The sequence below is a fragment of the Heliangelus exortis genome, chromosome 11 (assembly GCF_036169615.1).
Source record: "Heliangelus exortis chromosome 11, bHelExo1.hap1, whole genome shotgun sequence".
In the NCBI taxonomy this organism is placed as follows: Eukaryota; Metazoa; Chordata; class Aves; order Apodiformes; family Trochilidae; genus Heliangelus; species Heliangelus exortis.
In genome coordinates, this window is record NC_092432.1 from 4,540,459 (window position 1) to 4,564,128 (window position 23,670).

Here is a 23,670-nt window from a genome sequence, read left to right on the forward strand (position 1 = left end):
GACTACATGCAAAAACATCCCACAGTATATATATATTTTTTAAATGACACCTAAAACCTAAGTAAAACTATGTTCAAAGCATATGTCTTAGGCCAGTTATCATTTGTTGGGAGCAATGGGTTTCACGAATTTCATGGCTATCTGACATTCACTCCCCTCTTTCTTTGAATTCTGTATAACAACGGCTAAAATATTATTTTAAACCACAAGTGTTGACCTTTCAGAGGTGGGTCCCCATATGGAAGGTGAAGGGCAGGTGTCCTGCTGGGATAATGTCACTCCTCAGCTTGTTGAAAACCATTGTGAAGTGCACTCAGAGTGTGACGTTATCTCAGCATGATCCACGCACCCTGGAGTGCCCTACTGCTAAAATGACAAAGCTGAAAGGTGGTTGGAGGATGGCAACAAAAGAAAAGTTTAACATAGGGATGGTGGCTAGATGTAATACAGCTGGTTAAAATAATTAATAAATACAGAACTGACAGAATGACCAAAATTCCAATCCCACCTCAAGGACAGCATCCAGAAAATGCCACGAGTACAATACTTCATCCAATATCTGTTCTAATATTCAATCTTTGAATCAGCTGATAGAATCATATGCCAGAGCTGTTCAGATGAGAGTGAAATCTGCAAAACTTAATAAAAGTCAAGTGGATGTCAATGGGACTATCGTGAGCTATGATGAGAAATATATTCAAGCTATGATACAATGCCAGTGGACAATTCATGACTAAATTATTTGCTGTGATTTATTTGCTGCTGTATCTCAGTTTGTGGCATGCATAACGAGTTGAAAGCTGCTAGATTGTTAAAAAAAAACAACCCATTTTTGAACCAACACAGCCTGCCTGTAAGCTTGCATTAGACCTTGAGGGACTATCAAGCCAACTTCTTAATCAAACTAAACCCAAACCTCTCACCTGGTTTTGCTATGGCCTCCAAAATATTTCCTAAAATTGTGATGTTATTACACAAAGAAACTCCATCACTGCCAACACCCTGTACCAGATCACAGCTGTGTAAGAGGGATAGCTGGAAGGAGAGGAAAGACACCCCACAAAGCTCAGGATGGAGGGCTGCTAGCAAAAAAAGCGTAGGTATTGGTTTGCAGAAAATCCAGATGCTTGTAGTGACCCACACCAAAGTCAGCCACCGGTTACTGGGAGCTGAATTTGCCATCCTTAAGCTTGCAGGAGGAGAAAGGAAGCAGCACTAACATTTTTCCTGAGAAGCTTGGTTTTTTGTTTTCAACCTGCCTTTCCTTTCCCAAAATAGAGCACCCCCTCATCAGAGAGGCATTTTGGCTGGCACTGAGATCAGATAGCTCAAACTGAGAACCCAGACCTTTGGAAGCAAAAGTCAAGGAGCCCTCCTCAGAGGCAGGCACAACCCGTCTGGCTGAAGGTGCTAGCACTTTTCTAAACCATTTTCGTCCATCTCTAATGGAAATCTAATGGAAATCATAAATTACTGAAAAAGGTCCACAGGTGCTGAAATTTACTACTGTGTTGACTGCTGGCAAGGTCTGAAAGTGAGGAACAATGCAAGATGTGCTATGAAAATGAAATATTTATGACATTCATATTCTCCCTCAAGCTTAAAAAAAACCCCAGTAAACCTTTTGCTTAGTGACCAAATAATAAAGCCAAAAAATGAAAACCAAAACAAACAGGGGGGAGGGGGGGAACCAGAAAAAACCCTTGACCTGAGTGGGTGATTTTAGAACTGTCTTTGCAAAGAGGATGGTTCTCAAAATAGGTCATAGGTTTTGTTTATGTATTTAGAGTATTGTAACATTATCTGAGTGTAAGAGTAAAATTGTCTTAAGCAAAAGAAGAAAGCAAAGGCTCATCATGTTAAACTCTGAATAATCAATAATATTTCTCAATATGTAATTCAGTGCAGTACACTGCTAGGTATCATATGCAGAGAGAGGAAGTTGAGATAATTTTTCCTCCAAGTAAATGCTTGCTGTAGTTACTGTAGTTTGCATGAGACGGGAATGACTTGGAGCAAGGACAATAAAAAAGCAGGGGGGAAATTACACTACAGATTTGATCTGGCTTCCACAATCAGTTTGGCAATTGGTTCCATTGGGAACAGCTTCAAGCCTTGCAAGAATTAATGAAAAATAAAAGTTGGCTTTGAGCAGAATCGGCACAAAAGATAATGTGAATGGCATGGAAGGTTTCGATTTTATGCATTAGAATGGGCAGGGGGTGAAGAACAATCACTTTTAGATTTTCCAAATACAAACTTCAATATTAACTTGGTGGCAGCCCTGTTTTAAACAATTCACACCTAGTTGCACCTTGAAAGCTCAGAAATCACATTGATGTCTACCATATGTGCCGAATGACAATGTAAAAAATGGGGTGACACAAAAGCTGGGATCTTTCTCATGAGGTGTAGATATATTTCTATAACATACTTTGTTTTTTAACACTAATTCTTTAAAGGTAAGTCTACAAGAGTCAAGGACAAGTTGGTTTTTATGAAGCACAAAGGAAGCGTAGCAGCTACAGCGCTACAAGTGAACAACCCCATCATCAACCCCACGTGCAGAGAGCCCACAGGAGACTGCCTGTCCTTCAGCACGAGCTTGAGTCCAAGCCTGAGAACATTTTGGATTATGGCTCTTGTCTTTCTCTCCTTGGAACACACCGCACGTAACGGATGAAGCCTGATTTCTAAATGACTCCACCAGAGGTCACCACAAGATGAACAAATTGTTGTCATGGATTCTGTACTGTCATTGCTTAAATTCCACAGATATTGATAGGTATCTTTGGAGCTGGAGGGGAAGGAGGTAAGCAAAAAAGCAGCGTGTGTCATCCTTCTGATAGCCTGCACGCCAGCTCGGTCAGAAAGGGTGTTGGAGCCTATGTGTTCAATGAATTATGTTAGTGAGTGATGTCACCTGTGTGTCCCAGGATCAGTCCTGTGGATCTGGGGCTTTGAGGACAGGTCTGCCCTGCTGTCTGCTAGGCAGGCACCCGCGTTAGTGTGGTTTGAAATACCTCAGAAATGGGAAAGAGTAGAGCCACGTCTACAGACATATAGGCACAACACCTACACTAATTTGCTGTTAAGAGGCAGAACTAATGAACATGTTGTTGTGGCAGCCCTGCTGAGCTGGTGTCTCTGCCCACGCTGGGAGGACAGGCGGCTCTCCGGGGGCTCCGCGGGCTGTGCCGAGCTCTCTGCACCAGCCTCTGGCAGGGACCTGACTGAGCTGCTCAGAAATATCCTGGCAGTTGGGCATGTCCACAAGCTGTCTCTCCAGCTCACCGCTGAAACCTCACAAATTAAAGTGAAGAGCAGGCACTTAGTAAGAGTTCATATTTTAGACAGCTTAATGAGAAAATGTTGGAGGTCAGAGTGATGCTAATCCCCAGTAACACAGGGGGAAACTTCCTCCAGCCCCCTCTCAGCAAAAAAAAATATAAGCATGTGCTCACCTAGAAGCATTAGATCTTTATTCATACACTTCATACAGACTATGGGAGAATCATGTGCCTTAGAAAGAAGAAATAAAAAAGGCACAGTCTTGGATCTAAAGAGACAGATAAACCAATATGTTCATTTTTGATTTGCCTGTGACATTCTAGAGGTTCAGGAGCTGTGAAATTCTGAGTCTGGAAACAGTTTCCAAGTGCTGTTTTGTGTGCTGATTTGATTTGTACAAGGATCAGCCTGAGACAGGTCATGGAGAGCAAATCACTTTAGTAAGCTAAACAGTAGTAATAATTTTAAGTGCTATTTTCCCCTTGAGATTAATTTTATTTTCTAATATAACCAGAGGCCAGTCAGAGAAAGAGGAGAAGAGAATGACATTTGCCTGGACCCTAAAAGAAAGCTTAATGATGGAGAGGGGGGTTCAAAGATAATGGTAAATAGGGAGAGACAACTGTAATAACACAGAAAGACTTCACATTTATGGAGGATGAAATTCACCCTTATGTACAGGGCTAGTACAAGGATCATAAAGTTTAAATGTTTACCCAGCACAGAGGTGAATTTCACCCATGGTTACTTGCCTGTCCTCCAAGTGTGCACACACAGAAGTAAGCAAAATAAACAGACCCAAACCCCATGATAAATCTCTCAGAGTAGCAGGCTAGCACAGTGGTATTTCTATTTTATGCACACAGAAAAAAACAGTGTCAAAGAGGTACTAGAAAACAAAGATTGCTTTAAGGATTTCAATAGAACGGTGTGTGTATAAAGAGAGAGGAGAAAAGGTGGTTTGGAATCAAATAAACTAAGAAAATCAGCAGGAATGTCCTTGCTACTGCACAATGTAATTAGCTGGATGAACTCTGAAGCTCTGCACAGTCTTTCTCCAGTCACTAAAAAGCAGCTTATTCCCAACAGCCACAATAAACTCTGACTTCTTGGGACAAAAAATGATTGATCCTTGGCTCAGTTCTACCCCTTCTTCCTGTGCTTCACCAGTCCTGCAGGATGCATTTTCCTGTCTTAGTTCTTCATAATGTCTTACCCATGCCCATCTAGTAATTCCTTTATAAACACAGACACTTCCTCAAAACATTCATTAAATCCATTGTTTGCCAGCACTGTCATAAACTCTGCTCCAGGGATAAGTAATAATTTGTGGAAAAATCTTATAGCAATTGTAGACTGTGTGGTCCTAAAGACACTTATAAACACATATAGAATTTTATATGAAGTTTTCCTGTATTTCCTGTAGTTAGGACTCCTATAATTTGTACGGGATTTAAAGCAACTTCCAGTAGTGTTAACGAAAAACTCTTAGTAGTGTTGGTGAGGTACAGGTTGTGTCTTACAGCCTTCCATGTATCTACATTTCTTTCACTTTTACTTTAGATACTGAAACTGAAAAAGGCAGAATAGAAAATACAAAATTAAAATCAAGACTTTTTTATATGTAGAAAAAGAAAAGCCAAAACAGCAATGTTTATCACAAACTAAAATAGCCATTTTTGAATGAAGTAGCTTTAACTTTTTTTTTTTTTTTTTTTTTTCTTTTTTTTTAAAAAAAGGCGTATTTATATAACCTTGAAAAGCAAAATATAAAACCAGTCTAACTAATGAACCAAAACTTCATTTGGACACTCAGCTCCTGGCTGCATCATCTGAAACTCCCTCTGGATTGTCTGTAGCACTGCACAACCATGGAGGATTAAAATGTTAATCAAACGCTAACTACAGATTTAACCTTACAGGCACTTACACACATAAAAAACTTCCCATAAACAAGCAGCTCTTTTGAGTTCAAAGAGTTTACTTACCTATATAAAGTTATTTACATGCACAAGTGTTTGTAGGTTCAAGGCCTATAACCTGAAAAGCAACAATAATGTTTTCACTCTGAGCTACTTCTTGGAAGCAGTTTGCTCTAAGAAGGAAAAGAGTTTTTGAGTATCTATCATTTTAACCAGTGTTCTTCATCAGGCCTCTCTCTAATTCTTCACAACTCACAAGATTTAAAAATACAGGTTTTTTCTACCACAATTGTTTCACTGGAGACGCAAAGCATATGGTAAATTTTGAGTAAACTGCACATTTCCCTAGAGAAAATAGGTTTAAAAATAAACCTGGTATAGAACCTAAAAAAAGGCATCACATATCCAACACAAAACTAAGCCACTGCTACACAGGATGAAAAATTAAGAAAGCCAGAATCAGTACAACTTTCCTAAGCAAAAGAGAAGAACAACGGGGAATTGGTGCAAAAGAAATTCTGAAAAATTAAGCTGACGTTGTTAGCAACAAATTATTTTCTCCATTAAAGTCTCTTACTGTTATCTTTCAGGAGATTTTGCCTTCTGCATTAGATCTCACTTCATATTTATCTTCCAAACTGTCTTTCTTGCAGTCGGAACGGACACTCTGCCTCACTTAGGAGTTGATTCAGCAACTGGATCTACAAGGATTCACATCTGCATTGTTGCAAAGCCCAGTTCATTCCCACTATAAAATGCTCTATAGACAGCAATTTTTTCCACTGTTACTAAATATAATGAGTCCTGGAGTGGAACTTGGCAGCTTTTTAGCATTGTACAGCAATTACCAGGAAGAAGTGAAGAACACCATAATTTCCAAATGAAAGAACAGGGAATTAGATGAGCATAATGCAGTTCTCCATTGGAATAAGGATGGGACACTGGAATTCTATAGGACCTTTTTTACATATACAAATGGGCTCTTCTAAATTTCGGAGATGCTTGATGCAGCATAAGTAGCCTTTTGTCAAATCAGCCAGTCCCTGAGTTGAAGTCAAAGGAATTTATGCTATCTGAAAAAAAACCCAAAACCCTTCCTATTTTTTGTCCCAAATATCCCATCAGGATTTGGAGCACAAGTTTTAAAGAGGGAGTAGAAAAAAGCTGTCCCTACGAAATAAAGTAAAATATACAGCCCTAGCTATTTAGATGGCCCCGAAAACAACTCTGCTCTCCTTTTCTCCTGAGCTTGAGCCTACATGAGAAAAGAGTGACCTCTCATTAATACCCTCCTTACAGACTGCTTATTGTTTTTACTTGTTTTATTTCCTTGCAGTTGGAAATAGAAGCAATAAATTTCCAGGGAAATGAAACTCACTTATCAGATTTTCCAAGCATCAGGTTTCATATTAGGAAAGTATATAAAAAAAAAATTAAAAAATAAATAAAAAATTTCATTCTAACTGGACCACAATACAGCTGTAAACCAATATATGGAAGCTCTATCAGAGATTAAAGTTTCCTGGAAGGCTTCCTGTTATAAGTCTTGAGTTTCAATCACAAATTTCCAGACAACAAATTTCCAGAGCAAGTATTTAATGATTCACAATCGAGGCCCCTCAAATCAAATCAATGTAGCTGACATTTAACAAGATCAAATATTGTCCACGTTTGAAACAAAATGTGAATAGGCAGTGATCATCTTGACCCTTCACAAACCTTTACCAGCTTAATCGCCTGGGTATTCAGATTTTATTTTCCTTCCAACAAGCAATTTATTATTATTTTTAATTTAACACTTATGGGAAAAGAGGAATAAAAAACTCTCAATTAAGAAGTTTTGCTTACTCTTTTAAAATGGCTCTTCATTTTCTTTTCTTGCTTTCTAGTAGACAGATACTTTCCTTAATGCTATTTTGCTAATCTCTGCCCAATTCTGTTTCTCAGTATCGGTTTAACTGACCTCACTGAGGTTTGAGCTGTCACAGAGACCAGGACAGGATCAGGATTACTGAGAGAAAATCTTGGACCAGGTTCCAGCATCAGTTATAACGTTATAAATCAAGATTAATGCCACAAAACTTAATATAATGAGTCTAGAATTAAATCTTTGCAGCAGGAATTTGGTTCATACAGTGAAATCCTCCCACAGGGGTAAATAGAAATATTGGGGTGAGAGGGGGGGGTGTGTGCAGGACAAGGTTATTCCAAACCCCTGACCACGCTTAAAGGTATTTCAAAGCTTTTTAGATACCTTTTCAAAGGCTGTGCCTGGCATGAGATTTTTTCTTGCGTGTATTTATCTACAGTTCTGCGTAGCCACACACAACCCCACGAGGGAAGAGGCTGCTGAACACCTGAGCCCGGAGCAGGCAGGAGCCAGGCAGAGGCCCCGCTCCCGGGGACACTCGGGTCCCCTCTGCCCGCAGTTCCGCAGCCAAGATTTTATCCCCAGGCACCAGGAATGACCCGGCTCCCGCTGCTGAGCAGCCATTCTCGGCTCCCAGACAAACCTTAAATACGACATCAAAGTTGCTGCTAGATTTCAGTGAGGAGACACTTCAGTGTGTCCCGTCATGCCTTAATCTTTAAGTGGGTTTTTTTTTTCTGTCCTAAGGATCGCGATTTTTTTCATATATTTTTTTTCCCCCCCTTCCCCACAGCAAGCGTCGCAAAGCCATCAAAATAAAACTAGATGAAAATAAACCTTTTTTTTCCTCACAACTACCACGAGGAGGCACTGCAGCCTGCTTTATGGAGGATTTTTTTTTTTAATTATTAAAAAAAAAAAAAAAAAAAAAAAAAGGCAGGAAAGAAAAGAGACGAGGAGAGGGAGGGGGAAAAAAAAAAGAAAGAAAGAAAAAAAAAGAACCAACCACCCTGGTGAAGTGTCTATTCGACACCAGCACAGCTCTGGTGTCATTCCCTATTTAATGGCTGTCAGTGAGGGGGAAAGACAACGTGGTGGGTAATTAAAACCAAATTGCAGGCAGGAGATGACTGCAGAAGAATGATATTGTCATTAATACTGATTTAACATGCACCTGGGTAAGGTGAGAGAGTGCAGCAAGGGAAATCGCAAAGGCACTGGGGTTGCCTAATTTAAAGATGTAGGGTTTCTAGCTGAAGCATGTTTAAAACCCGAATAAAACCATCATATTATGACAGTGGATATAAAACTGAAACAAATGCACTACACATGTCTATTAAAAAGAAACCCACCCCCCTAGCCCTGTGCTCACTGTCCTCTCTGAAGTTCAAAAGTATTTAAAAAAAAAAAAAAAAAAAAAAGGTTTTTTGTTGAGTTCTCTCATATCTTGGTTTCTAATGTGTGAGTAGCTTCCTTTGCTTTTATAAAGCTGACTGACAAGAGGGGACCTTTGTTAGATGGAAGGGGGGGAAAAAACCTCTGAAAAATCCAGTCTGTCTCACAGAAAAAAATTGTGCTCCATTAATATTTCAGTGAGCAAAGATCCCCCACCTCGTATTTAGTGCCGGACTGCAGTGAAGTTCATTTATGAAGAAAGGAAACTGGATGAGCTACTGAGTCAGGGGATAAAACAAGGAAAGTTTGTTAATGGTAATGTGTTGCAGACTACACAGTTTTGTAATGTTCAAGCCCTGACCAGCTTCATTCCTAAGGCTCAGTCTCAGGTTTGGCAGAGCTGGGAAAAGCTTGTTGCCTGATCAGCAAACTGCTAAAAGCAATGTAAAACAGCAGCTCTTAATTACAAATCAAATGACTGGACTTTTCCTTAATGAAGCCGTGTATGTTTAATTTTCATGATACCTAAAGGTGAAAAAATAAATTTTACAAAACCTATCCTCGTTTTTCTTTCTTTTTCCTTTTTTGTAAACTCCCCTCACCACCCCAACACCCCACTTTTTTTTTTTTTTTTTTTTTTTTTTTTTTTTTTTTTTTTTTTTTTTTTTTTAATTTTTTTGACAATTCTCTGGACATCACATGAAGTTCAAAATAATTGAAAGGGGGAGTGCAGCTTTCTCAGGCAACGTATTGGTATACAGGAAAATCTTCAACCTACAGCTGAAATCAGGGTAGTAACTGATAAATTTCTTTCTGGTTTAATCACAAATGAAATGCATGCATTACGGAAATGACCCTCTCTCTGCCTTACTCTTAAAAAATGAGTTATTAAAGTAGTCATGAAGATATACACACATTCCACAGAGAAATCGTATTCAAAGGCTAGACTTCAAAGGAAAAAATAAAGGCAAAATAAAAATAAAGGCAAAGATAAAAGAGCTCAGGTAGAGAGAATAAAGGTGTTGGGTCCTGACCTAAAGCCTGTTGAAATCCACAATGAAGTTCCTAGGAAATTCAGTAGACTTGATCAAACTCATCACAACCATTATTGTGACAGGCTTTCAATTTCTCTCTCCTGCATTTCCCTGTTCATAAAATTTGCAAGGATCTGAACGGTGCAATTAGACTTTTAATTAAATAACAAAAACATTTATTATCTTTTTCTGATGTTTTGTACAATTCCTCTTAGGTGCAGTAAATGTAAATAAAACACTCCTCTTCCTCTCCCTGCACTCGATCCAGCACACAGGGGTGAGCAAAGTGCCCTTCTTCTCCTGGGCTTCTGGTTTGGGGGGCAGAAGCAAACCGGCAGAGAGAGTTCAGAAAACGCTCATTTGCAGAGGGTGCTGCAAAAGGAGCTCAGCTCTGGGTCAGAACATACTCAAACACCTTGAAAGGTAGGTGTCAAGTATGTTGAATTCACAGAATGACATAAAAGCAGGGTGAGAAGTGACAGCTGTAGAGCTAAAGGAACAAGACTCCTGCCCGTGGCCCGGGCTGGGTTTCTGGCTCTGCCACACAGTCCAGCCCAGGGACCAGAAGAAGCCACCGTGTCACCGGGTCCTCTGCATCTCTTTTACCAAATGCTGCTGATAATTCACTGTCTGACTGGGGGGGCAGTAAAGATAAAGCCACTGCTATCTGGAAAGCACTGAGATGTTGTGACAGGAGAGGCCGTGGAAGGACCTGGGCAGGCAGGTTCTGTCTCCCTCCCCGGTGGCCGCGGTGCAGCCAGGAGATCTGAGCTCTGCCAGACAGGACTGACAGCAAAATCCAAGAGCCTCTGAAGTCAGTGCAAGTTTCAGCCACTTGGATTGAAAAGCCTTGGAAAGCAGTTCCAGTAACAACAGTTTCTAAATTAAAACCTGCTTAGTTGATCGTCAGATCACGAACTTGCTTGCCTTTGCTTCACTCAATTATCTATTTTTTAATTTTTTTTTTTCCCCAGTATTCTAAAAAATGCAACTCCAGTGACATTCACAAACAACATATGTTGGTCGGATGAACATAACATCAGCTTTTTTTTTTTTTTTCTTGTGTGCGTCTGTGAATATTTTATGGCTCAGTATTTTCCAGATCCAAGATCAGAATTCAGCTATCAATTTTCTGGACTCTGACACTCCATTTTCTTAATTGATAGTAATTTAAAAATCAAGTGACTTATTTGCAGTCTACTTTCTTGTTTAAGAAAAAAAGGGAAGCAGACATCTTTATAATAGCTGCCTAGAGAAGTGTCATGACAAATTGCAGCATAGATCAGAAATACTACTTAGTGAAGAGCTTAATACAAGCAGCTTAATACATAAATATGAAAAACTAGGAGCGGGATAAAAAAAATAGAACCTTAATCTCTTTTGCTCAACTTTGAAATCTCTATGGCCCACATCCTAAAAAACCCACAGTGCTTTCTTTTCCGATCACAAGCAGTTCTCCTTCAGCTGGTGACACTCATACAGTACGTGTGGCAACAGTCACTGTGATAAGAACCAAAGTACATTTTGTAGTTGGGAATATTGGTTGCCTTTTTCCCTGCCTGTACTTCCAAATTATTGCATCTGTCTAAATAGAGGTATTCAGATAAGCTGCTTCCACTACTGCATCAAAGTATGATCTAAATGATTGGATATGAATCAATTAAAATCTCCGTTTCACTTTGAAAAACATGCAAGAGAAATAGCTTTCTTTACATGTTACTTATTGGAGTTAGAGGGATTTTTCTCCATCCTGTGAAAAACCTCTCCAAGGGCAGTTACCTTGGAAATGAATTAACAGACACAAAAAGGATAGGTTTGTAATTTGATTATTTTATCACAATTTTATAAAGAACCCCCTGAATACTTTCTTTTCTGAAACATGAGGAGAGCGAAGAGCGAAAAGTCTCTGATGTTTTTAATGTTCTGCCCAAGCTGAACCCAGAGAAAAAAATCCAAACACAACCAAAAGTCAGTTTCCAAATTGCCTCTATCATCTTTACCCTAACAAACAAAGGGGTTTATATTCAATAAGCTCTGTGCCAATGAGGTTTCAGATACCACCAAAAAGTTGTGTTTCTCAAGTATACCCAAGAAAGGAAATTATTAGTCTTCAAAGCGATTGATAATTCATTGACAGAAAACAACAATGCTCAACCCAATAAAAGCATCTTCTCTGCAGTGAGTTGAAATCTGACCCCATTCCCCGTAGCTGACTGCAATAAAGCACTGAAAATCATAAAGCAGCCACCTGACACTTAATACCTGACACTTAATACCAGGATATTATTAGAAAACTATTTTCTTGTGAGGAAAAAAAAAATCATTTTCTTGTACTGCTACAAGAAAAAGGCAAATAACATCCCTTCCACCTTTTAAAAATATTAATGCCTCTATATTGAGTTTATTTGGGGTTGAAGTAAGAAATCCATGGGACAAGTCTTCCCTAGGTGCACAGCAATATTGCTCTGTGGGCTTTGGTGGAGCTCTTTTCATTTATTCCAGGTCTGGACCTGGCAGTGGATTTTTTCTTTTTCCCCCCGAAAGGTAACAGCTGCCAGCAGCAAAGCCAGAAACATCCAGTTTCTGTTATATTTTGCTTTCAGATGAAATGAAATGTCTTTGGGGAACCCAGAGGCATGCTAATGAGACAGGTTCAATGGAGATAGACATACTGGGCCAGCACCTTAGCCCTGGTCTGGTTACTCTGTGCTGCTGAGGCCCTGCAAAGCGGCTGCATGGCTGCCCTAAGTGGGGCATGGGAGGATTTCCATTGCATAGGGATTCCTGCTTATGAACTTTCATTAACACAGGGTTAATTTCTAAGGAGACTGAAGAGTCAAAATGTCTTGCAATCGTTCCAGGACTGCTACAAAGAGCCACTAAAAAAAAATAAATTAATAAGACTTGTTTGGAGTAACGCAAATGTATTTTGTTTGCAAAGGAGACTGTTGAACGTTAGGACTTGTTTTAACTCAGCAAATACTGTAATATTAATGTATTCACTGAGTGGATTATGAAATTTATCTGGTAATTTGTTGCTGCTACTAGTTGTCATTTTTGATTCCTGGAAAAATGAAATAAGATTCAACTTCAAAAAGTTCTTCTTTATTATCTAATTAAATAAAGGTGGCAAATTAATTGACTAATTGGTGTTCACGTATAGATGGAGACATATGGAAAGGATTTAAGATTAGACATATGGAAAGGATTTCTAAGATCTGTAAGACTGTGAGCAGCATTTTATCAGATGTTTTGTATACAACATGTGACCTGCACAAAATGCTGCATTCAGCATATAAGCCAGATTCATGAACGGGTACATCTGAAATTCAGCCTCATGGCCATATTCACAAAGCAGCAAACATGCAGATTAGGAATTCCATTTTGGACACAAACTCAGCAAAACGAGGAATCTTAAATACATACTAAAATACCATATTAAATGATTAATATGCCATATTAAGTGTTTTTTTTAATTTTTTTTTTTTTTTTTTTTTTTTTAGGGGCAGACTACCATTCATACTTATAGCGAGTTATACACAATAAGGTAAGGTATCAACACAAAAGTAACAGCCTGGCAGTAAGATCTTAGTTGGCTGGTTTTAATGTATAGAGAGAGAAGGCATGTGGATATAAACCACTCCATTTCAGTGTTAATTCACAGGGAGATGGTCTAGACAACGGAACTCAATGCCACAATGTCCATACAGAGTGTATAAAAAGACCCAACCGATAGAACCATGCTCGCAGCGGCAAAAAAAAAAAAAAAAAAAAAAAGAAAACGGGTGAGTCAGAAGAGCCTTGCAAGAGAAAAACAGTTACGTTCTGTTAGGTTAATGGGTTGCAATATCCCTGCCACATCTGCAATGGTTTTAGAGGATTTATACTCGTAGTGAAGCAAATGATGACCACATTGCATTATCTTCTTTCAAATAAACACAATATATTTTTGAAATACTGCTTTGGTCAAGTGCCTGGGATTCTTGTTCAAGTCTCTAGCAAAGATTTTGGCTTTGGCTCAGTGCTGTAATGCCTGTTTTGAATAGGGCAACTTGCTACAAGAAGAATTGTGGATTCTTTAACGAAAATAAAATAAAATAATAAATTAAAAATCAATGTCATCACATAGCCTGAAAATGCCACTTGAACTTAGGATTTTTCTAGAGACTGTGATGAAATTTTGAGCCTTTGTAAGGTTTTAGCTAGAGAACTGTTCATACAGGGCCAGATGAGCAAAGATGGCACTCTGTACAGCTACTGCATAGAAAAAGGAGTATTTTTTTCACAAATACAGGTAGAAAGCCAGCAGTTACTCCATTACTAATAGAGGCACTGGGTGCAAGTGTGGTAAGAGACGGGCTACCCAATTGCACTAGGAAGCAACTTGATTTATTTTTCAAGATTCCTGACATGAAATAGTAATTGACTCCATTGATGCTCTCAGACCAGTCATAGCTCAGTTCTCACAATCTGCATTGTTTCTTTCAGCCTCATCCCAGTACCCCCATGAAGTGTTGTGTGCCAGGATATTCAAAAGAACTAATTTTTCAGCTTCTAGGATTAATTATGCCTGCAAATAAGGAATGTTACATTTCAGGATACTGATTCAGTTTATCCTCTGGAATGTGGGTACCCTGTTATTCTGCCCGTACCTTTCCCTGTTTACTTAACCCAACTGTAATAATAATTTGTAGTCAAAATGTGCACAGGTAGCCTCAGTGCTCACAAATAATGAATAATGAACTTGAAGATACTGATACTTACCCTCAATTTACTTTTCTGGAAATAGCAAAACATCACAGTTTATCAAAGTTAAAAGCCCTAACTCTTTGTAATCCTAACTATAACCCTAACTATAACCTTAACCCAGACCTAGACCCTGACTCAATGAGGCTTGAGAACCCAGCACTGCCCGCAAATCAAAAAGAATAATTCCTTCAAAGCCAGTGATGCTGTACTCTTGTTTTATTTGCAAAGTCCCACACTCATCTTGGCCGTCTCCCTGCTTTTTTTTTTTAACTCAAAGCCAAACTCCAGCTTAATGCAGGCAACTGCAGGTTTCCCCTCCCAGAAACTGGAACACACCACAGTTTGTCACCCTTAACACTTTTCCTGACCTTAACCCTAACTCTAACCTAACTATGCATGGGAACTGAATAAAGACTAACAGATTATTCACGCTTTTTGTTCACCTGTCTCAAAGTTGCAGAAGTCCTCTCCTGCACTATGGACCCTGCTTTTCCAAACCTGAACTTTATTCCTAACCTTAGGTAGGGATGAAAAAACTCTGACAGCCTCAAGTCCAGAATGGGAGAGCAGACAGCACACAAAACACCAGCTTTCAAGCCAGCATGTCCAAAGCAGTGCTGATTATGGCAAGCATTTTATTAAAAATATCTCAAATGGGGCATTAAATAATTGGCTTAGGATACTGCAGAAAACAGGTAAAAACTAGTCTCACAAGATATAATTTTATGTAGTGAACAGACAATTCCAATAGTACAAACTATCTCATAATATGCCTTGAGGAACTGTAACATACAAAATAGTACATACAAAAATACACCAATAATACTGTTGAAAATTTCTGAATACTACTTAAACAAGAATTAAAGAAGGAAAGGATAAAATACATGCTGGCAAGTCTTTTTTTTTTGAAGTGTGATAACCCTGCCTTCATGTTCACTTGTCTGAAACCCCCAAATTTCCTTACTAGTTACACACTCATAACAAGAGAGATGTGGAAAACTGAATCAAGATTCTGTGACTTCAGAAAAATACTATATACATTAAAATAAGAAGTAAAAATGTCCCAGAGGATCTTAAAACCTGTTGACAGACCCATGTTTCCCCCTGTCCTGCTAGGTTCCTCTCAGCTCTGTCTGTGCATGTTGTTACCAAATATAAGCTTTAACCATGTCAGGTATTAATTCATATTTTTCTTATTTTCTGTCATATGCATAAGCTGATCCCTTTCTCTAACTCAGGAATCACAAATTGCTGCAGAGTGACTCAGAAGAAATATATCTCGAAGTTCAATGGAAAAAAAAAAAATAGAAGCACATATGAAAAGCAAAACTATCCCTCTTTTAATTGTGGTTTCTGATTTTGCAGATCTCTGTATTTTCCTGCAATCCCACCCAGGTTGCCCAGTCCCAATTTACAGGGCCCGCACGCCTCTCCGTGCACCAGCTGCGGCAACTGAAAGTAATTATCACTCCAGACACAATAAGGTGTTAAAGGTAGTGGCGAGCATTTTGTGGAAAAAAAAAGCAAAAATTAGGAAGAAGGGAACCTGATGAAAGGAGATTAGTGTCTGTTAGTCTTTTGGAGAGGAACGGGGAAAAACAAAGAGGGGGAGCGAAATAATAAATAACCCCGATCCTTAGGGAATACTTGTGCATGGAGCAGACAATGAAATAAAAGTTTTCTTTGAAGAGTGAGTTCCTTTTTGTATGAAGTAAGCAGTGCTGAATGAAATCACGGAGTTATGTTACAGTTGATGTATAACTGATCAAAAGAGTGACAGGATGGAGTTAGGAAAGCAGAGGCTGCAAAAAACCAGAATTAAACCAAAACATACTTCTTCAGAAAATAACCTACAGCACTCAGGGAACAGGAATAACCACTGCTAGAGAGCTCAGGGAGGTTTTATTTTCAGAGCAGCCTGGCAGACCACTCACTACCTGTCCTGAACTTCTTTTTTTGGAGGGGGTAGGAGGGAGAGAGGAGAGACAGAGCCCGCGGGAGGGAAGATCTTACTGGAAAAGTTGTCACAGACGTGGCAGGGAGGGCAGGGAAGAATAGGAGTTTGCTCCCCGAAACGGCAGAGAGGTTGGATCCATTCTGACTCTGAGTCTTTTTCCAGGGGATCTAATTTGCAGTGAAGCCCCTGGGACTCCTGTCACCAGCACTAGTAGGAATGAGATCACAGCCTGAGTATTCATTCTATGTGTTCTAAGAAAGTAGATTTTAGTATAGCACAGGACTGACGGAAGGATCTCTGTGAATAACTGAGGTATCCATATGCTGAGAAATGCTACGGTAGGGATGCTGTAGAGAGAATGGATTTTTTTGAGCTCTGTTGTATTTCTGCAAGGGGTACAGCTTTATTTATATAGAGAGCAGCCACTCATTTGGATTTGACTTGCACCAGTTTTTCCTCTGAATTAATTCCTCTGGTGATTTACTGTGCACTGAGTTGCTGGGAATGGGATTCCCCAGTCTTTTCAGGATTGATCAGCTCTGCTACGGGGCAACGTCCAGCAGCTCTAGATGAAACTGGTGATAACCCCGTCAGCTAGCACAGCAGCACCTGGAACACATGCTGTATTCAAGAATATTCAGTCTTTACACTGTGTAAATTCACATCCTAGCTGAATGCCCACTCATTTCTGTTGAGAAGTCCTAGGTGTTGTTCTCATTTTTCACTCAAGCAAAGCAAAAGTAGAACTAGACATGGAACAAAGTGAAGTATTCCAGAATTTGTAATTCCAAGAAATGACACCCAGCTCACCTGCTTTATTAGAGGCTCCCAGTTCAACAGAGCTTGAAGACACAAAAAATTAAAATTGTCATTTATGGAGCATTCAAGGCTAGGACTGTTTTGTACAGCTGTAAAGTAATGTACATGTTTTTCACACAGATTTTCTGGCTTTGAATAGCTCTGACTTCAAGCTACACAAATCTTTCCACTTGTCTGTTGCACTGGAGATTTTTGAATGCTGTAAAATCCTCAGCTTTGGAAATGCAAGCAGATCCAAATTTAAGTGAATAGTTGTGATTTGGTTTGGTTTTTGTTCACAAATCTCTGTAAACCAAATTACACCCTTACTTGCAGCACAAAAGAACCTTTAAAGTCCCCCTTGTAAAACATCTTCCAGCTCCATGCAGCCAGAAATCAGCTCAGATGTTCCAGAGTGAAAAGAAACACCCAAGGCCAACTGGAAAGCATCATCACATACACCCCAGCAGGTCTGTAGCATTGACTCCTGTTGTGCTTCTCTTGACACATCTCCTTAGGTGGTAGAAGAAAGGGTGGTCTTGACTGGTAAGGAAGGAAAGAAGAGGTAATATATATGTGTGTGTGTGCACATATAATATATATACACTCAGCGAAAAAAGCTTCCTGAACAAACTCCCTTCTGCTGCCTGGTTTGTTTTTGTGGTTTTTTTTTTTTTTTCCTAGTTATATCCTTGATCAAAAGTAAGTTTCTTTATCACCTTAGAGGGCAGTCAGCCAGGACTGAAGAAAGAGAGGATGCTGTTCCCTGGATTTTTTTTTTGGGGGGGAATACAGGAATCTGCTGCTTACACCGTTCCTTTAGAAGTCTCTTTCTTTCTAAAAATCCTCCCTCTCACTTTGAGATCTCAGGACTAAGTGCCAGGAATGAACGATTGTGTGCTGGGGCAACAGATTCCCCCTCTACTCACACATGCACAAGTTGATGGGTGTTTGTGTTGTTACACAGCACTACCAATTCAGCTCATTTCCATGATAGACACTGATGCTAGAAGTTTATTAATTGATAAGCCAGACAGGCTATATTCAAAGGCTGTGTGGTTTCAGTTCCTGGAGCTACAAAACAATTCAAGTGGAACTTTAAAAGTGAGAAAAAAATTATCAAGACGTGAGTCAACCTGCAGAATGACATTTAAGTGAATATGGCATTGTTTATAGCTCTTATTCAGTGAGAGAAAGAGCTGCTTTAAACGGGCTAAAGTAAATAAAAATATTGGATGGAGGAAAAAGCCTGGCACTTACATTTCTGGAGGAGGCAGAAACTTCTGATTTTAGTTAAGGGCCTATCCCTTCACATGCTCATACCTTTAAGTAACTCCTGTTCAATTGATCAGTTACATTTACATGCAAGCATTGAAACAAGCAGCCTCAAAGTCACCTGCATGAGAACATTAAGCGACTCAGTGGTGGGTACTAAAAAAGTAGCTGTTGTTGGACCCAAGACTGTGTAGCACTTGACCGCTATAGAAGTGTAACACAATATAAGCTTTAAGCGATACCACATTGTTAACACAAGCCATTACACTGATAACCTGTAATGCTTCCTTTGCCACTTCTCTGGTATTAAGAGAATGTTTTTCTAGACCTTCATCATTCCCTGAAGTGGAAACTGCCTTCTGGAAAGAACACGACCAAAAGCACTACCTGGCATTACGTGTTCATCGGCAAAGCATGGGCATGAAAGGCTTCTGCACTGTTCAGCTCCTCCTGCTTTGAGATGAGGCAAGTAAGAGCAGAGGATGTGTTCAGGAAACCTCAGAGCAATTCCTTCCCCAGCCCTTTTGCTAAATATTCAAACTGGGAAAACGATTTTCAGAATTATGCAGGGAGGAGTCCAAAAGTCAGTTGATCAACAGCCAGCAATCCAGATATTAAACTGTTTGTGATCCATCGCTTCTTCTTTTTCTGAAATTGCCTCGTGGGGAAACACTACAAAATTAAACTTCAATACTACCATAAGCTCCAAATAAAGCTTTTCTCTTTGATTGCCTCCATCTCATCTGTCTGCTTAGATTTGTGTGTCTAGTTAAGTGAATACAGAAGACCATACACTTGAAATGAAAACTACACAGAGTACACTCTTGACTTGTTACCGTAATTTACCTTCTAAGTGGAACCTCTTAGGAGCCTACTCAATTATATTTAAAAAGACTGCACCTCCATATCAACACAGTGCACACACTGAACCTGCTGTCTGAAATCCTGAGCTGATGTAAAACTGCAGAGCTTCATCAAAATTCACAGGGGACTCCTGATTTACACCAGCACACACAGGGCCCCCAGAACCTGTCAAACTGTAGCACTTCTCCCATGGGGAACAGTATCAGTGTTAAGCAATAAAATGAAGTTGGTTTTATGTCTAATGTTGATTTCTTTTCTAACACAATACTTTAGTTTATGCTTTTTCATGCAACAATACCTTGCATGCATGGCAGGTTTACACTGAAAAACACAGTTTAAAAATACTTGTTAAACGCTGAAGGCTTGACAGTTCCTTTAAATAATACTGAAAAAAAAATTGCACAAGAACATTTTGGTAGCAGAATGAAAAATGCTGCAGTTTACGGCTCTGTATGTCACGGAGAAATTAGTATAGATTTTTTTTCTAGGGACACTGTCAGGGCTGGCAGGCCTAAAATTAGACATACCAGGTATGCACTTCGCACTGTCCCTCAGGTCTGCCTGTCAGCTTCCTGGGAACAAGATTCCTGTATATTTCAATACCCTTCCTGCTCCGTGGATCCCCGAGAACAAAGCCGACGGGCAGAGCGCAGCACTTCATGACACGCATATCTGCAATCAGGAAGCAACCCATCACCTTGGGGGTTGCTCCTGGCAGGTCTCCTATTTAAAAAGCACTACTATGTTGCTCAGAAATAAAGAAATAGTTATCTGGAATCAGAAATAGTTATCTGGAAGCAGAAATAGTGGAAACTGAAACACGGGCGGCCGAGAGATTTTAAAATATTCAGTGCTATTTTGAAGTGATAATCAGATATGAACTGAAAAATAAATCAATGAGTTCTCTAGTGATGAACTATCAATATTAACTAAAGGTCAGGAACAGTCAGATTTTGTTTGTCTTAGGCTTTGCTTTTCACAGTTGACATTAATTCATTTTAAAGCTGTACCATTTGCCACTACTTCTTTCTTCTTAGCAAAAAAAGAAATGGCAGTAGGGTCTAATTTAGTACATCATTTACCTTTTTCCAATTACATAAATGACTGAAGTTGACAGCAGCATGTTTTTGAGTGTAAATATGATAATTTACTACTGGGAAAAAGATAACATGATCCTCTTTATTCTGCCATACTCTGCTTGCAACGCTGTGCAGAATCTTAATTGAAATATTTTTAAATAGTGTCTAAAACAATGTTTAGGGTTGTATGTTGGGGTTTTTTTTGAAAAAAAAATAGAATAAAATAACAGCTCTTGGAGCATTTTCTTTTCTTCTGCTCTGTGTCCTTTTGCTCCTGCTTTTCATCCATTCTGGTATAACCGACTCTGTCTGGATCATGAGTTATCATTGGCTGCCAGTGGAATGCTACAGTGCAATTTGTCTTATTGAAACATGGGCTAGCCCCACATGGCTGCAAAGAATCATTCACTTTCTAATAAATCAAACATTTGCTAAAATTCCTTCTTCTCTGACATGAAACGGTGGGATAGACAATGCCGCTTGCAAACTGAGAGGAGGTGGTAATAAAAATGCCTTTTTTGTTCAGAACCACTGAATTATTTTGTGATTAGTGAATTGCAGCTACCAAATCCAAGCTCACATCCCTGCAGAGTTGGCTGCTATTTTTCTCCTTTCAAATTCAATCACTGTACTGTTTGTCTACTGTAAATAGAATGTTTCTACACTTCACCTAATTATCAACATTGTTTTTCCATTTGACAGAAACAAAATCCTCGGCACTTTGAAATCACTGCAAATTTTGCCATGAAAACATGCAAGTTCTAAAGCTATGTTATTATGTCTTTGACAAGCTTTTTATCTGATAAAGGCCTCAAAAATTACAGAACATGAAAGCCACCATGAACAAGAAAATGATTTTTTTTTTTTATTTTTTTTTTTTTAACTAAGGTTTGAAAGGTACCTAAGTGACACTTGTCTGCAGCTGTAGTTTTTCTGGCAAATCTTTGGAAGACCAGTTATTTGGAGAAGACATCTGGGATTTCCAGCAGTCCCTTATGATATATTTTGAACTGCGGAAGTGACATTAATGGCTGTCATCAACTCAGGAAGAAGCAGCAGCTGCTGAGATGAACCCTGGGAGCAGTGTGAGGCTCTTGCTTTAAGTTCTAACAGAGGATCTTTTAAGATACCTTTCTTTCTTACCATATTTTTAAGGGTATGCTGTCGTAATGGTCCCTTAAAGCTGCTAATTTCATCTGCTAAGATGTCAAACACCCACATCAGAAATGTCTTTTCTATAACTTTCATACTTGTCCACCAAGCTGAAGCTGCCTTTTATCTTATGATTTAGGAAGGGGAGGGAATTGTGGCTCCCTTATATCAGTTTATGATCCCAGGATTTAGAATCTGTATGGAATCTGTACCATATGTTTGACCACAAGCTGTGCAAACTTTGCTAGGAACAAACTCCTGTAATGCAGCCCAAACAATCACGTAATGCTGAAAGGTAGCAGGAGGTTGAATTCCATCAAAGGCTGGGGAATTGCTTCAAAACAGCAGTGACAACCTGCTTGAAGCACTGGAGACCTTCCATAGTAATGTCAATTTGTCCATGGAATCACAGCTAAGCCTCAGACATAACCTAGGACCCAAAGGAAGGAATGACCCTTAAGAAATCCTCTATCTCACCCCACTCCAGATCAGTGTGAGATGGTCACACCAGGATCAGGGTTTCTTCACCATATCATGGAGTTTACCTGAGGCCCTTCTGTCTGGTTGGAAGACAATTTATGCCTTTATTAAGACTACTGCTTGAGCAAGAGAGATATGATCAACTCCACTAAAAACAGTTTAGCAGAAGCCCAGCTAGGACAGCTGCTGGCTGAGAACTTCTGAGGTGGCTACCAATATATTCACAAGTGAAGCACCTATTTCTCTTGGCCCACTTCAAGGGTGTAACAATTCCACAGCTCTGTTGAAGACCTGAAGAAAATAGAACATCGTGCAAAAGCTTTGTAGCTTATCTCACAACCACTTGGGAAGTAACTTCTCTAGGGAGTGAATGTTTTTACTTACAAATGCAGAAAGTGCTGACTTGCACACTGAGATCAGGCAACAAGGAATCCTGCTGAAAACTCCCATCCAAATCTGGTTTCTGACCATGAGCTCATAAAACTTCTTACTGGCTTCCACAGGCCAGAATCAGGCACAAAATACAAGAACATTGTCTACCATAAAAAAACCTCCAGATTGCAAACGTGTGATCAAATATTTATCACAGTACAGCCTAGCACCTGGGAATTCACACAGTAAAACCCAAAAACAAGGGAGTAAGGCATTTATTTACCAGTGTGAACTGCTTTTGCATGGCATTAACTATGGTCAAGGTCAATTTAGGCTCCATCTCTGCAGTACACAGATTTTACATTTTTTTCCCTTCAACTGCAATAGCAATATTTACAAATAAGTTAGGAACAAGATCTAACCTGAATGAGTTTTCTTTAATTTATCCTGTTCATGTTTAAATCATGCATCAGTCTGGTTCTAACTCAAGCTAATTACTGGCACCTATGTAGGAAAACTGCATTTATTTCCAGTCATTCTTCTGATGTAAACAAAATCTGTGTCCTGCAGCTACACCTTGACTATATTAGGAGGCACAATACCTATGTAATGGCATTACATGGACTTTTGTCATTGAATATATTATTTTTGCCAACTTGTAACTAAATAAGCACCAATAGCAGTCTACCTATAGTGGCTTAATAAACAAATTTTTGAGTTCCTATCCCAGTGGTGTTACAGTTAGTATAATCCCAAGGAACCTCACTGCCCCCCTTTGCCTCATCTGTAAAGCAGGGATAAAAAATATGGGGTGGTAGGAGGTATTGGTAATATCTGTAAAGTGCTTTGAAGATGCTGAGAGTGCCAAGTGTTATCATGGTTTCTAAGCTCTGAAATGTTTGATATGATTATGTGAACGCATCATTTTTAATGGTAATTCAGAGCACAAATTAGAGTTGATATTTACATTTCTTCCAGGCAAGCTTAATTTCCAGTTATCAAGGAAAATATCTATTGCACAAGCAGGGTATCAGCTATTCAAAAGTTCCCTTAGGGGCCTACCAGTTCTATAGCATGCCATTTTTTTTAAGCTGTCCATGAGATGACAGACTGCAGCAGTTCCCTTGGAGGTATTATGGATTACTGATGAAACAATAACCAGAAGTAATATTTTCCCATCAAAACTGGAGCCTAGGGTTTTTGTTGTTGTTATTTTTCTCCTAACAACACATGCTTTCAAAAGGACCTTGCCTTCATTTATACCTAATTTGCAAGCCTATATACACAACCCTTGAGAATATAATTAAATTAATAATGGACTTTTTTTTTTTTTTTTAAAGTAAAATTCTGTATTTCTCTCCTGTTGAAAGCAGAAGAGACTGTCAGTCTTTGCAGTTAGAAAATACAGCATTTCCCATTGCTAAAGAGAACC

The 23,670-nt window shown here is 39.2% G+C and overlaps 1 long non-coding RNA gene across 1 annotated transcript in view; it reads right to left on the bottom strand.

Annotated features, from left to right (window-relative positions):
* Positions 1–23,670, bottom strand: part of LOC139801275 (uncharacterized) — a 363,708-nt gene that overhangs the window by 49,430 nt on the left and 290,608 nt on the right. Inside the window, exon 2 of the long non-coding RNA XR_011728118.1 lies at positions 9,097–9,164. This is a non-coding gene — a long non-coding RNA (uncharacterized lncRNA). The remainder of the gene's footprint in view (positions 1–9,096; positions 9,165–23,670) is intronic.